Below are 5144 nucleotides of genomic sequence, written 5' to 3' on the forward strand. Positions count from 1 at the left end.
GTAATGAAATGTAGTAATCAATGAGCAAACTATTCTGATATTTGTTTGTATTCTAAATTCTTTCTATTCTTTCAAGCAATGGGGTAATGAATCTTTAGTATGTAATTCTATGTGTTGGGTTTGGGTATTGTGGATTTCTCTATTTGTTAAGTGTATCTAAATCCAACTACATGTGGCAACTAGGATGATCTTTCCCCATATCGCGAATCTATATGCACACATGATCTCAAGTCTAGACATCACACTCTAGTACTCCTATGGTTGGGCACCATGTGTGACATGAGCCAAGGTAGGCTCGCCCTCCAAAGTTGATTGGCTTGCATACTTCTTGGAGTGATGAAAAGGCCAATGAGGATTGAATTCTAAAGTCATTGTGCCCTCAACGGGGTCATGGTCACCTCCCCTAGCTTGGGGATCTCCATTGGTTCCACCTCTCACCCGCAAACACTAATAAAATTATCCAGACAATTATTCTCCTCTGCTCTTCAATTGTTCTTCCTTCTATCCATCCTTTTCATTGTTTGATGGCCCCTAAGGTGGATTTTCCTCATTTCAAAGGATGGGAGTCCTCAGATCCGGATGCCTTTATCTGAGAGATTGAGGTATCTTATGATATTAATTTTCCTTATCAAAATGATCCATCCCATCAAGAGGCGTCTTATATGTGAAAGAAAGAGATGGCATGGCTAGCACAAGAGCAAGGATGGCCTACATATGTGATAGCAAAGGCAACATTCACTAAGTGATTTTAGCAAGACAAGATTGATACCTAGAAGGTAGATTGTTTGTAGAGTTTGAAGCAAGGAGATTCTGCTGTTCAGGATGATTTTTGTGTTATTGGGTAGAGTAAGCACTCCATCCAATAAGCTAGCTAGTGAAATGCTTTTCTCTATGTATGTTCGAGGGTTATAGTGTGATCTCCATTGTCCACTAGCTATGGAGAAGCTGACATCACATTATTTGAATTAATTTTGTGCAACAAGCTCTACATGCAAGGTTAGTTATTTGTAAACATTAGAAGGAAAAGGGAAAGAAGTTAAGCAAGTCCATCGACAAAGGTCAGGGTGGTGGTCAAAAGTGCGACCTTTGTGAGGTACTTGAACATTTTGATATTGCACAACTTATTGAAAATAAGCTAGAACCTTTTCACTACTATATGTGACTATAAGATATCTAACCCTAGCATAGGTGTGTAGCCATGATGGTGGAGCCCCAAGAGGAACACCAAGAAAATAGGGATTCTATTGCAATAAAATCTATCTTGTATCATCAACAACCATCTTTTTCATATTTCATATGACCACAACAAGGAAAAGAATACCATGAACAATTCATGCAACTTCATAGAAACAATTCTCCCATGGCTTTAACTTGAACAAAATCCATCATGCTCTTCATATTCTTTATAGAATTTATTGATAGACCACAAAAACACAAGAGACTACACAACTTTGAATGGAAAAAATATCACATAGTATTCATATTCAAAGGTTCCATAGCTTTCTCTCACAATCTCTCATAGGTAGATACATTATCTTATATAGATTTTGCTATCTTTCACTCACACACACTCTCTCTCTCATACATTCTCTCTCAATAGTACATCATATCCTCACTATAATATTCAATAATAACTCACAATAACCATTCTTTGGTTGTGAATACCCCTCCCAAGAGGTATGTCTGATATGAAAGGTCACCAGAGTCACTACAATGACACCTTCATAGCTCAGCATTCAGTCTTCACTTGAGTCTTGAGCAGCTACTTCTTCCACTTATTTGAGCACTTTTGAACTTGCATTCATCTCTTTCGAAGGCTAGAAAACTTTTCCAAACTACATCCTCATCCAACAGAACACATATATAGGCATACATAGGTTTACAAAAGCTCTACAAAAGCTTAATAGAGTGTTACAGAAGGTCAACAGAAAGCATCCAGCTCAACTAAAATCAATCAAAACCATCAAAAACCATTCAATGAGCTTTCAAACAACCTCAAACTTCATCATTCATCACTCCATCCTTCCATACAAAAGAAAATAGAACAAAACAGAAGCAAAACAAAAGCTATTATAACCAATCAGACACCATCATGACATCAACAAAATATAACACAACATCACATAACCTCATATCTTTATTGAAAAACATCATGAAATTATCAAAACCATTCCACCCTATCCAAAACACTCTCAAACCACTTCCAAACCAATCAATCATCATGTAAAATCAACCATTCAACCCACAAAAACAACAAAAATCAGCCAAAAAAACAAGTCATTTTCACATTCAACATATCCCCACACTTAATAAGGGAGCGTCCTCACAACCTAGGAAAAAAAAAATACAAGTTCATCAAATAGCTCAACTTGATATTCAACAACAATATCCAGGAAACACCATCCAATCAGGACCCCAACTTATAACCTGCATCTAATAAAGAATACAACAAAAGGAAAACCCTTTATCCATTAACACATCTTATGAACAACAAAAAATCATAACAAACTCATAAAGGATATAAGAGGTTCTGCATCTTTGCATCTTGAGCTATCCATCCACTGTTAGAATATTAAGCTCCCGTTACTCTTCAGTCAGTCTATCTTTATGTGTGTGACCGGCATTAGTTGGATACAACTGTACACAAGTATAACATTCAATAAGTCGGTGTAGTTAGTGACTTAACCACAGTTAGTCTTTGGTTAGTCATACCTATGTGTGTAAATCTCTTTCAGTTATTAGTATGATAGGAGAATAATGGAAGAAGAACAACAATGAGCTAAGGCTCATCTTCCGCTCCACTCTGTCTCTCTCCCTCTCTTCTAACATGGTATCAGAGCTTGAACACCTGAAGCCTGAAGGCTTGGCAGTGGCCATTTGACATCAAGACATTAGATCTGAAGAAAACGTCAAAGGAGATTGTGCCTATAGCCTATTTTTTTGCAGAAGCTATATCTTGCTGTCCTGAATTTGGAAACAATATACCTACACGGTTGAAGTATTTGTGATGCTTATTTACTAGTGACAAATGTTTGGATTATACCACTTAAGTGGTAGATGCTTTTTGGGATATTGTGAGTGCTGAAAGTCCAAATTTGGGACTGATTTGTTGCTAGTTATACTAGGGTATTGACTGGTTATTGTCTGTAGGAAGGATACCTATCATCTTCACTTGACATACATGCAATATATTCTGACCGATTGTACAAAAATCAACTCCTACATAGAGTGGCAACTGAATGAGATATTTTGGGGCTGGTTTGAGGTGTGAATACTCTTGTTTTAATAAAGAAAATACTGCTGGTTATAGCAATGGACTGGCTATATTTGGTATTGCTACTTGCATACAATACAAACATTGATACTTGTATGGACATAGTTTGTTGCTTGGATGTTTTTGCCACTATCATAGAATGTTTTGAACTAATTTAAGCATGATTTATGCTCACTGACTGTGTTTTTTCATTGTTGGAATACAAAATATAGCAAGCAGGTTGTCACGAAAACTGCCATGAATTGCAAGAAACTGTCATGAATTGCAAGAAACTGTCCTGAATAGCAGGAAACTGGTCCTGAATTGTAGGAAAAGGAGTCAGATACTTACAGGTTGTGTACATCACTGAATACCTAAGCTGCAACTATGGCAAATGCTCAAGGCACTAACACTATCACTCAAATTGTGTGAGAAAAGCTGGACAACAAAAATTTTGCTTTATGGAAGTTCTATATGAAGAATTTTTTGGTTGGCAAAGGTTATTGGGACTTTTGTACAGGTGATGAGGTTGAACCTGAAATACATGTAAGGAATCCGACAAATGATCAGAAAATGGCTCATAAGCTATGGAATGAGAGATCATGCAAGGTATTACATTGGTTTTCCTTATGTATATCAGATGCTATGGTTATACAGATTACTAGATGCAGTTCTCCAAAGGATTCATGGGACATACTCATGAAGAATTATTGAAATGTAACACATGCAAGAAAGATTCAGTTGAAGCAATAGTTCAATAACATGTCTAGGAATGACAGAAGCATTCAGGCCTACACTACAGAGATCAAGAACATAGCAGATCAACTTGCCACCATTGGATCTTCATTGTTGATATGATTGCAGTAACATTGAATGGACTTGGCAAAGAGTATAAAGCATTTGATACATCTATTTATGTGAGAGCTGAATCCCCTAATTGGGATGAGCTAATTGCTTTGTTGATGCATGAGGAAGTTAAGCTTGGGCTGAATACACGTTTTAGTAAGTCTCAAAGCAGAGACACTGTTCTTTACTCTAGCCAGTATGGTAGAGGCGGTAGAGACCGTGGCTCCTTTCGAGGTCGAGGAGACACTCGAAACACTTATGGACAGCATCAGTAGAATGCATGGCATGGCACAAATACACAGGGCCGGCATGAATCTAGTGGCTTTAGAGGCAGGGGGAGATCGCCCCATGGTAGAGGTGGTGAATCTGGTTCATGGCAGTCAAATGATCAATCAAATAGAGATAAAGACTGTCATTACTGCGGTAGATATGGACACATTGCAAAGGATTGTTACAAGAAGCAGGGAGATATGAAGGCAAAGGGAAAACAGCATGGGCACTATGCATCTTCTAGCAGTGGTCATGATGAGCAGGTTGACAGGTTGTTTGCCATGCAACATGTGTCTAAGAATGCATCTAGGCAGAACAGAGATGAGAGATGGTACATTGATTAAGGGCATAGGTTTTTTCAATGGTAGTCGCATTAAGAGGTACTATCCTCCAACTCATCCACTCCATGAACCCCCAATGATGGAACCCCCTGTCAATGTCAGAGTTGCTATCCTCACAAAGATAGAATATGAGGATGAAGAAGCTATAGCACCCACCTACTTGCATATAATGGTCATTGCTCAGAACACAACCTCGTTTGATGCATTGATAGATGAAGGAGCTGACTGTAACATTCTAACCCACGATCATTGGACCCAAATCAACCGACCGCAGCTACAATCCACAAACACAAAGCTCAGTCCTTTTGGGAGTCAATCACATGCACTTTTGGGAAAGTGCAATGTCGCAGTCTCTATCGGGTCTGAGAGCATACCCATTATCTTTTATGTGTTGCTGAATGCAAAAGATGTGGGTAAGGAATTGGTGCTAGGAC

Source organism: Lygodium microphyllum, chromosome 15 (assembly GCF_053477565.2).
Source record: "Lygodium microphyllum isolate KBCC chromosome 15, Lygodium_microphyllum_v1.1.10, whole genome shotgun sequence".
NCBI classification, from domain to species: Eukaryota; Viridiplantae; Streptophyta; class Polypodiopsida; order Schizaeales; family Lygodiaceae; genus Lygodium; species Lygodium microphyllum.